General features: G+C 28.9%; 1 protein-coding gene and 1 long non-coding RNA gene across 3 annotated transcripts in view; both read right to left on the bottom strand.

Moving 5' to 3' along the window:
• Positions 1 to 19,331, bottom strand: part of LOC122533368 — a 37,538-nt gene that overhangs the window by 10,116 nt on the left and 8,091 nt on the right. The gene's annotated exons all lie outside the window — the stretch shown is intronic.
• On the bottom strand, positions 7,057 to 13,776 carry LOC122533370. Its single transcript, XR_006307695.1, has 2 exons — positions 13,743 to 13,776; positions 7,057 to 7,364 (listed from the first exon to the last, which is right to left on the bottom strand). It is a non-coding gene; the product is annotated as an uncharacterized LOC122533370 (long non-coding RNA).

The following is a 19,331-nucleotide window of genomic DNA, read 5'->3' as shown; positions in this document are numbered from 1 at the left end:
GTGTTTGCCGGCGAAACGCATTCTGTTATACCGGACAGCCTATTCTGCTGGTTCGAATTGCAGGTTGCATAGTTGCGCGTATATATGTAACATGAACAGGGAGCGTAAACGAGGCCTGGCAACTCACGGCATGACTCCATTGTTTCCGGTATGCGTATGCGTCAAAGTGTAATGACATGTGGTAGTCTGTTTTTATTACTGTTTTTACCATGATTTATCGTGGCAATGTTTATTCGCGATAAAATCACGATACCCGTTATCCAAAGTGTTGTTAATACGCTCGGCGTTTAATGCAATTGAATGTTCTCGTAAGTGCTTTGTAATCAATCGCCGGATGTTCCCTCGATCGATTTTTCAAAATCTTTCGAAATCCACACCGTTTAAAATCTTTTATGTTATCACTTTCACAACATCAGTTGAAATTTTATTTCATCGCATTATGAAATTTATCGATCTCGTAATGAGATTTGCACAAATAATTTGATTGATATTTTTGTCGTTCATTTTTAACGGAGTTCATCATCAAATATAAAAGTACGACAATTGGAAGGTTCTTAATTACAAATTTCATTTCTACATTTAAATAATAATAAAAAAATTTTGCTGACAGAAGAAAGATTTCTCTGCGGCTCAAAGCATCAAATATTGAATTGATTGAGAAGTTTCTAGTCTTTCTGATAAGCTAGACAATGGATATTTATATGCAAATTTATATTTTCAAAAATACATTAATAATAATAACGAAGTATTTATGTATTTATGTATTACATTCTATTTTCTCGTGTTAAACGTCAAATTGTATAGTAATGTTTGATCCTTGTAATAGTTCGACTGTAGAATTTATACAAATTCCATTAATTTATTATATTAACATCATTATTACAATATTATTGTATTATATTATTTTCTGCATTCGTTATGTTATCATTACGTAATAACAAGCTTTGCATTTATAATATTTCTATTATGATAATAACAAGTATTTCCGCGAACATAATAATACAGTGCATTTGTAGAAAATGTAAAAATTGTCACAATGTGTGTCGTATGAAAGAGACATAACAAATTTTTAAAGTACTGCGCTTTCTATAACATTTTATTAAAAATTTTTAAAAATGTGAGTTTGCATAAAAATCCACTAGTTTAATAATACGATTTGCGTGTCATCAAAAGGTTCTCAGTTTTTCTGACAGTTTCTGACAGTGAATATTTTTGCAAATTTACTTTTTTACGAATATCATAAAAAAAAGAATGTATAGCTTTTATCTATAATGAATAGCTTTTATCTATTATATCACGTACAATAGATATATTTTTGCATATTGTGTGTATTCCATGAATTTTTATATTTTCAAATTTTCCATAAAAAGAAGAAAATATAAAAATCTGCAGCGTACTGGTTTTTACTGACATTTTATTGATATTTGTCGAAGGAAGAAAATTATTTTCTGGAAAATTTTGTCGAGTAATAAAATCTACTCCTACAAGATTTTTATCAAGAAATATAACAATTAATACCAAATGCTATAGTAACAAAAATTTCATACATCTGCACACACATATAGAAAGAAAAAGAATAGATAAAAAAAGAAAAGCGACGAGAAACAAATACCAGACTGGTTCTAACAATTATACCCATAAATATTTTACAACAGATGCTTATAAATTTTGAAATTGTGGTTTATGCGTATAAATTTAGATACAACTATAAACACATCGAAATTTACATCTACATTTACATACAAAGATTTATTTCAATTTGGTTTAAACAAATCGAATCTGTGACATTTTGTTTATAGCATAATTTGATGAAATACTTCAACTTCAAATCGTTAATCAAAAACGAGTGAAACAAATGTACTGGCGATTCTTTGAATCGATTTCACTTCTTCCGCTTTAACTTTATTACGAACTTTAAGTTTGCAGATTGAGAGGGAAACGAGACAAACACTACTTTCACGAATAGTTGCAAAATAAAACTCCGCAAATATTTGTCAGGCTACCAACAAATTTTCGGCAACAAATTGTCGTCGAACAAAAATTGAAATCGGCTCGATGCTATTTACCACCCCTCTCGCATAACTTTCGCAAATAAAAGCCCGCTCTTTTGTTGAAAATGATTCATGGCGGAGATCAAAGGATCAAAAATTGTCGATACACGGGGTAAGGAAATGGAGTTGCTTTTTTTTCCTCTTTAAAAATTTTTCAACAAATTCAAACGAATCCACGAGGTTTCGAACAATTTTCTCCTACGTTTGTTATGGAAATCTCACCTTTAAAATGACCTTTCAAAAATTGTTATCATTTTCTATTGTATGCTAAATGAAAGGTTCGCCACCTGACATTAAAATAAAGCAAGGTATACTTCAATGTGGAAGCTGCACGATTGAATTTCTACCTCAAATACATTTGTTTAATGTTTATTTAATGTTTATTTAATCTATTACGTATCTGTTTCTCAGACGTTGAAACATTCAAGGTGTGAATCACAATCACACAGAGAAAAAAAGATTTTTTTCTATTATCAAATATGTTCTGGAATTTACGATACAATGAATATTAAATATGATACATTTTATCGTTTCTATTCGATCACATTTTAATAGAAAATTCTTCTATTACAAGTTCTTCTTGTACTTTTATTCTTCGTTTAATAATCAATAACAAAGTGACTTTTGTACTTAACATAAATAATTCCTCGTTTGAGAAAATTTTCATGTCGAATTGATTGATAATTTACAAATTCAAACTTCGAAGAAACGACGCTCCACACGCACCACATTTTTTAAAAATTACACAAGCAACAGGATTCATCGGCTTAGGGGCGCGTTCTTTGCGAAGCGACGTTCGTCCCTTGTTTCCAAAAATAATTGGAAACTGTCGAAACGATAATATTGTTTGGAATAACAATGCAGAGTATTTGCGCGACGCCCGCTGAATTTTCAAAGTGATCTTTGCCTCGCGGGAGTCGCAGTGTCAACCGCAGTTAAGATGGAAATCGAAGATGGAAGATCGTTCTTGAAAAGCGACAGCGAAGGAGGAGCGAATCGGCGACCTCGTTGTAGGTAGAAACGACATTATTCCTGGGGATCGAGTGATTTAATAAAAGCCGATTCGTCTCGATGGAAATCTGCGAGTATGCCTCTCTCTTTAAAGCGCGACGTAACCATGAATATCTTGCACTTTATCCAATTTTTTTTCTTTTTCATTTCCGAACGATTTCATATACCGAAACGATGCAACGTTTCATGCGCATAATGTGCGAAATATTCGAAGAATCAAGCTTGAAGAATTAAAGATTCTTTTAAAGTAGAAACACATTAGATCGTAGAAGTCTTCGATCTTCTATCTTACCATAGAGTAGATTATTGAAAAAATTTCTTTTAAATTAAAAGATCAATTTGAATCTCGACAATTTGAAGATGAAATTGAATTTTGACAATTCTCGGGAAGAAAAGTATCCTTGCTGATATAAAAACATCTTTGAAAGAAATTAACCCAGGCTAACCGAAGTGGAGGCTTCATACTTCGAAATGAGACCAACTGAATTTTATGAAATTTCTATGAAATTATGGTAGTTTAAAACTTGGTCACTTTTGTACAATATATATAATCTTCGCAATTACAGACGAGATATCTTGCGGCGTGATATCGATCGCACAACGCAACGAGATACCGAGATATCATGCACGCTTGTTTACCAGGATAGGACAAAACTTTCAATAATTCAAGAAGAAACGTCAATTTTACGAAATTTCATAGAGGATATTATCATTGGATCGTGGTACTATATTAATTTATGGTTTGATCTGATTCGACTTGATTTTATTTTGTATATCACGTTCACTGCAACAGAAATTGGTAATAAGATTTAATTGAATTAATAATTTCCAAATTTTAATTTTAATTTAATTTAACTTTAAATTTGCCGTGGTTAGTAATGGCTCAGCGATATATTAATCGAGAAGCAATTTCAGAACGAATTTCCTTGTCAAAAATAATTTAACCAAATGTTAAATGTTGTATGCTGTACAAAGAAAGTAATTTTCATAAAGAAACCAATTATTTTGTAAAAACTGAGGCGAAACTTCATTTTATTTGTTTATGCACAATGAAAATCTTTTGATACAAATTGCAGAGAACTCTTATTCAAATCGCAGGGAACAGAACGAAAAAATAAGTGAAATAAGTTAACAGTATTCACAAAAGCACCAAACTAAATTAAATATGGGAAACAGAGAGCGAATAATTAATACTAAATTATACAATTATACGAATGAACCAAATTGAATTTTAGTTTAGTAGTGGAAGCACGATAGTCTTGGAAAATGTAAGAGAAACAGAGAAAAGAGTGTATTAATTCGTGCTTTGGATTCTATCAGATGCAAGAAAGGTAAACAAAATGGTCCCGAAAAACGAAGAAAATAATTTACGCTAAAAAGTTTTAATTAATTTTTGTAAAAATTGCAACATGGTATTGTCTGTTGTTCCGTATTTTGAATTATAGAACATAAAGGAGGTTTCTTTTATCTCGCTTGTTATTTTTGCCGATACCGAACAGTATGCCGGGACAATGTTATTTAGTTTCAAACGACAAATATTGCGGTTTATCATTTTCTTCAATAAAATTGTTCTTTTTTTTCGAGTTCTTAAATAGCGATGGATGCAAAACAAATCATGCTAATTTCTAGAAAAATGATTAACCGAAAATTTTCTGTTTTCTGTTTTCTGTTTCGTACGTTTATTTTACAAGAAGTATTGAAATGATATCTCGTCCAAAGATGGATAATCATCATACATGTTTGAATCGTTTCCTTTTCGACTGCAACAATATGGAAAGAAAAATGTACCGTCAGAATTAAAAATGCGATGATCTTGAAAACTTGAAGATAAGTAACTAAGAAATGATGAAATTCTTTTTGAAATGAAATAACCTTGCCCTAAGATAATTGTTTGCATCGTTAAAATAACGAATATACAAGAGGATAAGATAAAAGAATCAGAATTTGATCCTAAAAACAAAAAGTTAGTAATTAGTAGACTACGGATTTTATTGTATTTTATTATATTTCTATAAATATAGCTAATGAAATGACTAAATAACTAAAGAAACTTAAATAGGAATTTAAGTCTCATATGGTAAATATTTTATAATACATACTCTACTTTGGATATTTTTATATTATTATATTATTATTATATTTTTAGATATATATTATATTATTATTATATTTTTAGATATATATTATATTATTATTATATTATTATATAATATATTATTATTATATAATTAAATATTTAATATTATTTAATTATAATATATTATTATTATATTATTATTATATTATTATATAATATATAATATTATTATATAATATATTAATATTATTATTATATTATTATATTTTTAGATATATGCAGCAGAATATTTACAAGTCCTTAAAAAAGTTAATTGATTCGACATTTAAAATATACGTAGCAACTCTTAAACAGGCAGTTTAATATTAAAAGAAGCGACTGTTCTATTATATTTGTCCCCCTGTCAATTTAAATATCAAAGGTTCTACTTTCATATAAGCAACAAGTGAGATTCATACATTAAAAAACTCGTCTTACACAACCGCAAGGTCATTCATAAAACGCAACGCGACTGTTCATTAATCTGACGATCGAACGTGCTCATAATCAGCGTGAACAGTATCGCGTTTCTGAATAACGATAGTAACGAACACGCAACGCGGGCGCGAAGTATGTACTCGTCTAATAATAGACGTCTAACAATTGTTTTCGTTCATTGCACAACGAGAGTGGATTTTATTGTTTCCCCGATTTCACCAGAATTTTCCAACTTCTTGGAAGTTCGTAGGAACGATCTCTTCTTCTGCTTCATCGCGAGATTGCCTTGCTGTTCGAGATTGATACTCGACCACTTGAGTAAATAATCGTTGGTTGTTTCTTGCATTTTGTTTTTACAGTGGACGTAGGAAGTGCTCGATGCCGACATATTAAACTCTGGTGACTACATAGTGAAAAAGAATAACCTTACCTGAAGAAAAAGAACTTTAAGGGATCGAGAGAGGATCGATTCGATCTTTAAGATCATGGTGGATTTAATTAAGAAGCAATTTTTTCAATCTAATTTGCAAACTTCTCCCGAGAGAAAAAGTTACCTTTACTTGTCCTTTTTAAAATAATGTAAAGGACATCTTTGAAAGAAACGAACTCGCAATCGAGTTTTAAATGAGACAAGATGGATCTTTTTCAGGAAGTTATATAACAGGTCAAGTACACTTTCTACGTCTACTGCACAGCTCATTCCAAATCGTTTAGTTTCCTCGAAACAGTAGGTGATTTTTCTTGCTGATTCAGGTATATAGAAAATTATTCTGTTGAACGATTTAATCTTTTCTTTGTTTCTTGAATGGTTGATTCTTTGATATATTTACAAGTACTTTACGGATTTAAGACCGCTTTGAACTTTAAGCGATGGAAAATAAGAATTTTTAACGTTAGTTTCGTTCATTTTTGTATACATTTACTGATCCCTTTTATATTAAAACAGAAAATTAGTTTATAGATAATTAATCTTCTTCGTATCTATTATTTCACAAAAATCAGTTATGTTTATATTAAAAAAAGAATTATACTTATTGATTAATTTTTTTCGTAGCAATTACGTAATTAAGAAAAGATCTATTATACTTGTATCTTAGTAGAAAGAAAAAATTTATTTATTATGTTTTATATTAATATAAAAAAATAATTAATAATAATTGATCTTTTTCCTCGTAGTAATTGTCAAGAAGAACAATCCATCATCTACCTATAAATGTAAATAAGACAAAATTCGCGTTAATTATTACACTTGGGATTTTATTTAATTCAATTTATACTTTATCTTATTATACGTGTCTACGTGTTTCGTACTTTTCAAATGTCTCATATTTATTTTATGAATTTAAAATTTTAATAAAAATGTTAAAATTTTTTTATGGGACGACAAGACCCTATAGAATTTTATATTAATTTAATTTTATAATTAATATAAAATTTAATTTAATATTTAATTGAGAGAATTATTAAATTTAATAAATTTTAATTAATAAAAACTTTAATTTAAGAAAATATTTTGATTTTTAATTTATTATTACTCGATTAAATTACCTTAGGGATAACAGCGTTATATTTTTTTCATAGATCTTATAGAAAAAAATGATTGCGACCTCGATGTTGAATTAAGATAAATTTTAAATGTAGAAGTTTAATAATTTTAAGTCTGTTCGACTTTTAAAATCTTACATGATTTGAGTTCAAATCGACGTAAGTCAGATTTGGTTTCTATCTATAAAAATATTTAAATTAACCTTTTAATTAATTGCTTGCGAATTACAAATTTAATCCGCAAAAAGATATTTATATATTTAATATAAATAATAGCGTTTCGACGGAATAGAACTTGGCAATAAACCCAACGCGCGGGTATTATCGATATACATCACTTGTTTTTGAAGCCGTCGTATAACAGACTCTGAATTATTACAATTTTCCTATTATATACATATTTCATTCTATTAATATATTAACGACAGCTCATCGATCCTATCGAATAATGTTTTATCACACAAATTATTATTTATACGATGTAACATCCACTCGTATTAAATATTTAAATATTTTACTGTAGATGTAGATGTTAATTACATTGTACAGAATCGTACATTAATCATTTTTATAAATTCAGAAATTCGTGGAAACTCATCGGGTTAAATTTGTCGCGGAAACTTGATATTAAACTCGATTGAAACTCGATTTATTTACAAGTACTTGTAAAAATTAATTCGGTGTCATTTTTAGATAAACTTGTGATGTATTTATCGATTTTGTTTGGGAAGTTACGTTTTTGGATCATTTAATAATAATGATTGCTCGAGAAGAGAATGATTCTCCGAATTTTTAATTTTCAAATTTTCGTACGTATCTAAAAGAAGAAAATCTTGAAGAATCTTTAGTTAAAAATCAAATTGTTTCTTCCAATAATTTACATTCTGCACATTTAATACATTTACAACTCAAATGCATTAATAACTCTTGTTACATTACGAAAGCCGTAAAAAGTCTATCAGCTTAACTTCGTCACTGAAAACTCGATATTCCATGCTTAAATGTATCGATTGATAGTCGAGGTGGACGGTTCCACTGGAATTATATTATTTAAATACATTGGTAATCTTTGTAAATTAAGAGATTCGTAAAAAATGAATCACTTTGCATTTTGTCGCAGAAACCTGATATTTTACATTTAAATAAATCTACCAACTGAATCCTGATTTATTTACGAATGCTTCAATTGAAATTACGTCGTTCAAGCACATTATTTTTATGGACATTCATGAAGAATGAAGTGCATCAATTTAATTTTATCACAGAGATTTGGTACGTAAATCATTCAAATCTTGGTAAATGCATCATTCAAATCTCAATTTATTTATGAGCGGTTTTACTAAAATCACATTTGTCATATTAATAATTCCTATAGATTTGCAAAATTACGAAAGAATAAAGTGCAATTTGTCATTGAAGGTTGATATTTTATACTCAAACGTATCGATTAAACGTCGATTTCTTTATGAGTGGTTTTATGGAAATTACATTAATTAATTTTTGTAGATTAAGAAATTCGTCAAAAAACCTCACTTTATCACAGAAACTCGATATTCCACATCCACATTAAATACAATCGATTAAACGTCAATTTATTTATCAGTTCTTTCATTGAAATTACATTATTCAAATTTGTTATCAAATTTGGATTACGAATTTTTATATATTCATAAAATTGCACATAATATGAAACGTACAAAATATCCAAATATATTGCTTTCTGTGTTCAGTACAGAAAATGCAATATTTCGTACCATTTTTTCATTATATATTTTTATTATTAAAAATGAAGTAAAACTTAATATTTTACCCACGGCGAAATGAATTAGGACTCTTCGAATTTTGATCGTTTAATCCTAATTCGATAAAACGGTCGAAAAGAAACCGCAAAGTAATTATTAACAAATCTGTTGTAAAAGGAAGACATCGATCTTCGAGAGCTTCAGTGAATTTAGAAACGTTTGAATTTTTATTACTTTCAAGAACAAAAGTAAAATCTTCTCCACCTGTTGATGTAGAAACATCTTTAGAAAGAGAAAAAGAACGAACGTGGTCAAAGTAGAGGCTTCATGCTTTGAAATGAAGCCAAATGTCGATTTCTTTACAAATAGTTTTATTAGAATTACGTAACAGTCGATACGATCCCACTGATAATCCCGATCACTGGAAAAATTGAATCGGTTCTTACGACCCTAATTACGAAGAGACGTAATGTTCACCCAATTAAAGGCAAAGGATAATGAAGGATGAAGTTGAATCGTAGTGCACGTACAGTACGTAGCTGATTACAATGGTTTCACGTTAGTTTCCCAAGAACTAGTAACAAAAGCGGTTTGTTAATGAATCAGACGTTCAGGCGATAACAAGTTTCACGAAGTAATGAGAAAGACAGCTTCTTCACACCAACAAACGAAACGTCTCTATATTTTTATAATTTTATTAAAAAATACAGCTTACTTATAAAAATATAGCATGTAGCTTAAAGTTAAATGACACACATTTTTGCACATTCAGTTGAAAGACGTGGAAATAAATAAAAATTCACGTAATAATAATTAAAAAAAAATATACGTGCATAATATGTAAAGGAAATAGAATATTATTTGGATAGTTTTAAATAAAATAATGTATACGAAATACCTAAAGGGTAGGGTAAGTTTAATGTGACACGTACTGGATAAAATAAATTTTAATTTAAATTACATTTCCTCAGCCACGTTTGTTGAAAAATGCATAAAAATCCGCAGTCTATTCGTAACGTATATCACACATGGCAAATTTTTATTCTTCGTCATAATAAAGGATTATTTGCTTTCTTTCAGTTTGGAAACAGATATCACTAATGTTTTAATCTTTTTGTTTGCTCGATTTGAAAATACCGGGCTATTATAAATATATTATAAAATGCTGTTTAATTTCTTTCAATTTTGAAACGAGCATGATATTTGTTTCGAAACTTTTGCGCTAAACTTCGAAACTGTATAAATAAGTTGGCGGGATTTATGACTTTGCAATGATGTTCATTTATTGCGTTTCTGTTTTGACAGGAAGAAATACGACTGGTGCAGGTCCGCACGATGTACAATATTTCGCAATTTCGTGTTTTATCACCAGAATGCTGGTTTGTATGCATTTATAGAAAATTTCAAAGTGCAAGATCTTCATCACTGGAAAGTGGTCGAAAAATTGGACCACCGATATGTGAAACAATCTTCTAGCCATCGAAATGCTAATCTGCATAAAAATCCGCCGTTTATTTATAACAAGGTGAAAAAAAGTAACGTCACTGCATGTTGCGTTACTTTTATGGAGAAGAAGCCATTACCGAAACACGCAGAGTAATTTATGAAACGTACGGGGAACGATATTGTGTCAAAGAAAAAAGAACGAACCAAGAGACGTTTAAGAAACTTAAAAGTAGGAAATTTAACAAATTTTAAGTTGTCATTCAATCGACTGAAATTATCCAATTGCAATCTCGTTCGTGTCCTTTAAAAATTTTAAACTATTTATCCTTTCATTTTTTATTGAAGCGTTACGAAATGATGTGCCTGATCGATCGTTCCAAAGAGTTATCTACCTAAAATTACCGGGGCATGTAATTAATTAACGACGAATTTTTCATTTGTAAAAATCGCGTTACGTAATGTGCTTTACGTGAATAAGCGAAGTAAAATTAACTCATTAGAGTGAAATACCACTCGATACTCATATTTCGTGGAAACTTTTATAGAAGCTTCTCCTTACTAATCAATCTTCGTGCTAACTCGTAAAACATTGTTTAATCTTTATGCGCTTTTATATTTTTATTAAAGTTTATCCAGCTAGAGATAACGGGATCTAAATAGAAATTTATTTCATCTTCTAAATATTTATTTCTACTGCTAATCAATCTTTGCAGAGAGCAATCTTTTGAAAGATTACTTAATATAATACAGACTATTTGTTATTTAGTTTAATTAATTTTTGTGTTTACAAATTTTTGCCTTATAAATTTCGTTAAAAATAGAATAGAAATAGAAATTTGTTTCATCCATTAAACACTGCAACAAATTACTACTAATTAATTTTTACACTAACTTGCAAAATATTATCTAGTATAGTCGTCATATTATGAATTTTTATTACGTTTATGAATTTAGCTAAAATAAAATAAAATTAAAATGACAAATGGTAACTCTTTTTTCATTTGTCAAATATTATAATAAATGCTTATTACATTTTGCATATTTTTGCACATCACGTTGCATCCTTGCAATTTTTTTGAATTTGTTATAAATAAATAAAAATTAAATAAAAATATTCTATTAATTCAGTTTTAATGAATTAACCATACAAAATACTAAAAGGTTTACATAATATTCACTACCATAATATTTATGATATTTACTTACAAATATTTTATATGGAAGAAAAATTCGAAAATTCAAAAAATAGTTCCTTCGCAACTCATAGTTAATCAGACATTGATACTTGCCAAAGCGTACGAGTGCGGTAAAAGACTAGATTACAGTACATGGATATGTATTATAAGCCGATACATCATATTATAAGCCGTTATAGAAGTGGCACAAGATACTTCCGAGTTCTTGATAAGTAAAATCCTTACATCATATTTTCCATACATCGAATTATCGTGGGTAATAAGATTTAGATTGAATGGAACCGCAGTAAGACGATTAAAGGTAATAAATGGGATCTCGCGTAAGGAGGTAGAATTTTTTCTACAATTTCCATCAAATATTCCTGTATTTGATATTTAAAGAAAAAAACACAAAATGTCTCGATTTCGCGAACATTTGCTTTTCACTTGTGCTATTCATTTTGCGTGATAAGTAAACTGTGCACTTGTGAGAAAACTAACGGTGCAAGAATGCACAGAATGCACATAACATGGAATGCAATATTCTATGTAATAATCGAAAGAATTTTTTAAAAAAATTTTTCATTTTCTATAAATTATATTTATAAAAATGTGACTCTACATACATATATAAAAATCCCCAGTCTGGTAATAAGGATAGTTCTTAAATGCATAATTCTTTTTCAAGTTATACATCCAGAATTAATGATAGACAAAGTTTCGAACTTGAATTTACGAGTTAATCACTACGATTTAATTTAATTCAATCATGTATATAATTTAATTCAATCCAAATATTGTGGTATCACATGTGATATTAATTATAATCACAATTAGTTGGTTAACGATTGAATAAAAGATGATACGAAGCCAATAAAATTGTTAACAATTAATTCCTAATTCTGCGCATTCTTCGTAAAACGTAAAATGCTACCTTTAACAAAATATCTGCTGAAACTCGTTTGCAAACTCTAATGGAAATATAACTAAATACTAATATAACTAAAATACATTCTTCCTCGTTAATGATTTTTTGTTTCTTTAGAAGTGCAATTACTTCATTAAAAGTCCCGTTATTCAGAGTAATGTAAAGTATAATTTAATTTATTCGAAACTAATTTAGTCAGGTTTATTATTGCAATATTATTTCTATTTATAATACAAACAGGTACTTTGAACGTTTGAAATATATAACATGTTTATCACCGGCTCACGTTAATAATCATAATAACAATTATATTTAGATCTGCTTAACTATTATAAAGGTAAACAATTATGTAGGACTTAAGTACAAAAATAACCATAAAAGCAAAAGTTATATTTGCACACTTTAATTATTTTTATGTTTGTCATTTAATAATATTATATTATCTATTATTACATTTGCCGATGTAATATATAAAATTTCCATAAGAATATTATAAATTGATCAGTTTGACCAGTTTGGTAGTTCTAATGTTAAGTAACTAAACCAACTTTCACGTCTCTCGGTAATAATACAAAAAGTTGCAAGAAACTAGTTAGCGTATTACACATATACCTATCTCCCTCGACACCGCGCAAATTTTATTTCTGCAACTTTTTAATACACTTTTACCGGCAATTTAAAACGATCAGGCTAAACAAATCGCTGCAGAACTTCATCCATTGCTTTTGTAAAATACACATAAACTTCAATACGATAAATTCCAGTTCGATAGAATTTAATCGCAGAATCGAACGATATAACAACAGCTACAACAACAGCAACGTCTTTCACGTATTTGTAAAATATTAAGCAAAAAGTTAAATAAATAAAATGCTGTACGGTATGGACACAATACGCGCTCACAGTATGCGCAACTGTCACAAGTCAATTTCAATTTTCAACGTTTCAGCTATATATCGGGTGTTCATCTGGAAATTTCAAGTACAAATAAATATAAAAAATATAAAAGTACCTGAAAAACTACGCATTGAAAAATATCAGACACGAAAATTTCAGGCGGGATTTTCGAGGCGGGAAAATATTAATTTTTTATATTTATTTCTTGCTAGTTAGGTGTTTAGAAACTTTCTTTTCTCAATGCACATTATAAAATGCATAGTTTTTTTCTCTTCTTTTTTTTTTTTTTGCAGATTCTTATTCTACAAGATGAAAGAGAAGACTTCTATATGAAAGACGTTTCTTTTAAAAAGACAGTTAATAAAAAAGAGAAACTTGCGTTAGGTTTGTTACTGTCCGAAAGTGAAATGATGTTTGAGCGGAACTTCGAAAGAAACTTTTAGAAAAGTTTTAGAAATTGAATTTGCGAACGGATTGTAGTACTGTCTAAAGCAAAATGGGAAAACATTTTATGACAATTGTGCGAAATTACATGTAACTCATTGTGCGATGAAAAAAAGTATCGTAAAAATGTGAAACTGTTAAAAAACTGTTAAAAAAACTTTGTTCTGTTAGTACTAAATAAATAAGTAAAATTTAAAGTCTTAAACTATATTCATTTTCCATTGATTTATTCTGAAAAAATCTATTTGAAATTCATCGGCAATTAAATAAACAATTTTTAGATTTAACAATTGATTTGTACTATAGGGAATAAGGGAATACTATAGGGAATAAAAGTTCCAAATTGATATCACCATGTAATTTACATATCTTCATGATAAAACAATTTATCTGCTCCCACTCGTATCGTATATATCCTCCTATATGTTTATTAATTTTATAATTTTCAAACAATCGTATGAATAAAGCATGAATCAACTCGATTTACAATATCGTACTCATTTTCTACAATATACCTTTGTGAAACAAATAAACGTTGCGTATTTTATATTATTTATAACTTAACAACCGATTCAACTCCCTGTTAATCTGTTTAGAAATTTTATGGTATCGCGTTCTAACTTTCTACGATGTTATGTGAATTTGGAAGTATCTATTTAAACCTTGATTTACCTATTTGTTATTACATTATCGTATTTTATATACACATATTTACATAAACATTCAAACGTTCAAAGTGATGTGCAGATTCCCTTTTTTTTTTTTGTCTTTCACGTGACATTTCAAATTAAAATTAAAATTATAATACGTATAAATATAATATCTTTCCTAAATCAATAATTTTTCAACACATATATGAATCAATATCTCTCTTTTTTTTTATACAGAATATCAAGCTGCGTCGATTGATGTATTAAAAAATACACAATTCGATTTTTAAGAAAGCGAAATTAACATTCACGTAATTTTTATGCGAGAAATCTATGAAAGTATGCCTCTCTCGAAACCATTCAATTTTCTTTCTAAAACATTTTCTACTGCGAATAATAATAACGACGTAAATCAAAATCAGGCGAAACACCCTATATATGTCATACACAAATATATGCATGAACCATTTACTTTTAAAGTGACGCGAGTTCATTCTTTTTTTTTTTTCTTTTTTTTTTTTTTTTTGTTTTAAGATATTAAAATGGCTGTGTTCGCCTCGATTGTGCAATTTTACGACGGATTTTCAGTTAATTAGAACAAATGAATGTTTGTAGTTAATTGTTACAATTATATTTATAACTAACATTTATTAATATTTATTTAACAAAAACTTAATATCTGTAATTGTTTATAAATGAAAAGTTTACATTAAAATATATGTTATCGAAAATTGTTATCATTCACTTCATCTACATATGTCATCATATTTTAATATTACGCTAATTACACCTACACAATAGTAAAAGAAACTTTGAAAATGACAATTCAGACGGTCTTGCTATTAAAAGAGAATAATGAGCGATCTAGTAGTTATGTCGTTAGAGCAAAAACCCGTAACAACCCCAGGGGGATTTTGTACAATAATGGAGAATCGATCGTTTAATTCTGCATATCACGTTCCGCATACCAAAAAAACAATTTACCATGAATTCGTGCAATCGATCCGACAACGCCGTTAAAAAAGTAACGATGATCACTTATCACTTTCTGATGTTTAATTAAACAAAATTTTCAAATGCGCGCGAAACGAAATTCTCGCGCGAGGTAAAAATGCAAAATTTCTAAAGCAAAGATTTTGTTAAAATGCAATTCTCTCTCTTTCTCTCTCTCTCTCTTTTCTTGTTCTATTAAAATAATAAATCAAAGTTTACACTTGATAGAAATGTAAGTTATTTAATTTATTTTATTTATTAAAAAACAGAAAAAATTGCACAAATGTTTTTTGAATTATTATGAGAAAAAGTTGATTAAAATTTAGTTAAAAAATAAATAGGTTTATGTTAATTATTTAACTATTTAACTTAGGTTTTCAAGATGCAGCAAATTTTTTTTTTTTTTTTTTGCCAGCAATGTGTAGCCTCTCTCTCTCCCTCTTTTCCCTTGTTAATGTATTTAAAAAATACTCACAAACGGAACGACTAAAAAAATCTCATTAAATTTTAATTTCTCACGTTGCCATTTTACGCAAAGTGAAAATCTAAAAATCCATTTAGCGAAACGTTCTTTATTATCTCGACCAAGGATGATAACTTTGCCGCAAGTTTCTAAAAGACAAAGGAAAGAAAAAGAAGGAAGCATAATCAAGAACAAGAAACTAGCAATATTCGATCGCTTTAAAGTTCGCAAGCAACTCTGACTTATTCTATCATTAAAAATCACAAGTTTTTCAACAAACTATGATACAGCAAGCAAGTACTCTTCAACAAAAGTGATCAAATTTCCTTATATATTTCCTACATTCTTTTTTTATAAGTATACTGCGAATTTTTGCTTGCAAGATACAAAATATACAAAGTACATAATACAAGGATCTTCCACCTAAGATCCTGCCCTTTTAATTACATCCTCAGAAATATAGTTTTGCGTAAAAATGTATTTGTCAATCTATTTATAAACTCGGCGCTTCGTCTACGTGATTCTTATTTAATCGCGACATAATTATCCGCCATAATTATCCCAAGGAGGCGAACGTTTTGGTAAAAAAGGAGTCGTTTTATTCACGGTGAAACGAGAAATATCGAGTTTCCCTGCGTCCGTTTCGCATCACGTCGATCAAAGTGATCATTAGCTGCGATTCACTTAAAACGGAGAACTGAGTTGATCGAAGGGAATCCACGATTAATTAGCAACAGGAAGTATCAACAAATATAAACAAATCCAATTACCGCGCGAACACCATAATGTGAAACTGCACCATTCGCTCTCGCGTCAATTTTTACGTAAGTTCAAACTGAAGCTAGCACGATTTATGAGACGACGAATGAAGAATCAAAAATATCGTTGAATTCGTCTTCATTATCATGATATTGACTAATTAGTGAATAATTCAGCGATATTGTTGAATTCGTCTTCATTATGTCATGATATTAGTACTGGATTAAAAAACTGAGTAATTGAAAAGAAAAAGTCAAAAGGGAATTATATATTACATATTTCGAGGGAAAATTCGCTAAAGACGCAAGTGTAACTGTACTGTAGCTTTCACAAGTCAATTTACTCTCGAAATTATCGTGATTCTGTCGAATTGTAATGTGTAGTATACTAAAGGGAATTTAATAACATTTGCTAAAATTTGTTTACACTATTGACGCAAGACTGTCAACTGATAAAATATAAATTTCGTTGCTTTTAAATAATTTCCGCGATTCTCTGGTTTTCCAGTGATTTTTATAAATTCTGATGATTCTGTAGCAACATTATAGTTGAATAAAAGAATTGTAGAATTTTTAATAATATTTGCGAAGCAAGCAAGCTCTAATAAATTAAATATAACTTTGATTTAATTTCTGTAACCAATGATGGAACTAATGCAATTCTTATAAATCAATTTGTTCATGGTTCTGTCGCAACGGAGTCGTAACGTTCTAGCCGAAGGAAAATATGAATACGTAAAAGTTTAATACTGAACTTTTCGTGTTATGCAAAAAAATTGTGACAAATTAACCGTGTATGTTTATATTTTAATCTGATTTCAGTAAGCGAAATGTAAGCCTTAAAAAGAATTTAAACATATATGTGTATCAATAAATTTTCTTTTACATTCTTCAAACAAAAGATGTTTGTTACTATTAAAAAAATATTATTGAATCGAAAGTCACCAAAAAGAGTCAATGGTCGAACTTTGATTATTACTACAATCTACAAATTTTTATATTACGATCTTACACTTGGTTTAGCAAACAAAAAGGATTCATAATATTTTAAAAAAATATTTAACATAAAGTTTAACTGACGAATTATACATATAAGTAAGAATTCTTTCGTATTTTTTATAACCTGAGATAATTTTTAACGTTAGAAAAATGTAAATCGGTTGTGAGTGGATTAAAAGATCGCAACAGGATTAAACACTTCCTGATTTCAAGCATGATGAATTCAGTGTAGCTTCCATAAATCAGTTTGTCGATCCTGTCGTAATGGAATTGTAACATTGTAACCGTAGACTCTCGGTAGAAAATTATTTTACGTAGCAAATATTGCAGAAAGCGTTACACCTTTGATATTTTACAAACTTTGTCGCATCCTGTGCAGTTCTGCATTTTAAAATTATATAGATGCATAAAAGTGATGAATTTTAAGATTATGAATAGACATTCGCACAAGTTTTCTTTTACGAAAGATTATGGTAAAGACTGAACGTTCTCAAATCATTTCTGCAACTGATTCACTGAATTAGACGACAATTTTTGCAGTGAAGCTTTTGTAAATCTGTTGCAATAGAATTGCATGAACTCGAAAAGAAGTTTAATAAAAAAGAGTACAGATTTTCGTGTAATTTCATATTTTTGAGAACATGAAAAGTAGAACCTCACTAGAAAATTATTTCACGTAAAAAACAAACATTTTGAAAAGCATTATATTTTCCATATTTTATATATGATGCATATTTTTAATATGACGAGTATTCTGCTTTTGCGTTTTAAAGTTTCTTGTAGGTACATAAAACTTAACACAAGATACTAATAATGTTCACTCGAGGATTTTTGCGCTACACGCGCGAAACTGTGACAGAAGTGAAACTTTCATTATTCTTGAATAATTTCAGTAACAGTTTTAAATGTTTTCAGACATTAAAAAAAAAAAAAGCAAAAAATCAAGGAGAAATTTTCAAGAAAAATGAGTTTCCACTGCAATTTGTTTCGCAATCCTCTCGCACGAACCCGCTATCTGCAGTCGACTTATCACGTCGCATATAATTTAATTGGGCAATCCGAACGTTAAGGTCAAATCAAGCGATTGTATTTTCGTTGCATCAAATGAAAGTTTCTTCCCAATATCGGCAAAAATGAAGGAAATTCGCTGATAATGTTCTTTACGTTATTTAGAAATTAGACCAATACCTTCTAATGTTTTAATTTTGCAATTCTACAAATTGTAATTTAAGAAGACGGAACTTAAATAGAAATTTGTTTAATACACGCTAAATGTCATAATCTAGACTGTAGATTTTTATAAATTTTTATAAATGTAACTGAAAAAACTTGCGAGTCTAAATAAAGGTTTGCCTCACTTATCGAGTGACAGATACTCGACTTCGAATATTTCTGCTTTCTCTATAGACTGTGTCATTTTGCGCTTTCAAAAGCACAGAAAAAAATAAAGAATAAAACGTATTATTTTACCTAATTTTACCTATAATATTGTTTCTACATCCTTAAATTTCACAAACAAAGGTGCACAAAAATCCATTATTATCCGCTATTATTCATTATTAATAGAAATCATGTTTGAAACACCATGAACATCTTCCAGAAACATCGAACGATCTACAATTGACTATTTACAGTCGCAGCTTCGATTCTCTCCCCTTTTATCAGAAATTTACAT

Source organism: Frieseomelitta varia, unplaced genomic scaffold (assembly GCF_011392965.1).
Source record: "Frieseomelitta varia isolate USP_RPSP 00005682 unplaced genomic scaffold, Fvar_1.2 scaffold_522, whole genome shotgun sequence".
In the NCBI taxonomy this organism is placed as follows: domain Eukaryota; kingdom Metazoa; phylum Arthropoda; class Insecta; order Hymenoptera; family Apidae; genus Frieseomelitta; species Frieseomelitta varia.
This window is presented reverse-complemented; position numbering and strand designations above follow the sequence as displayed.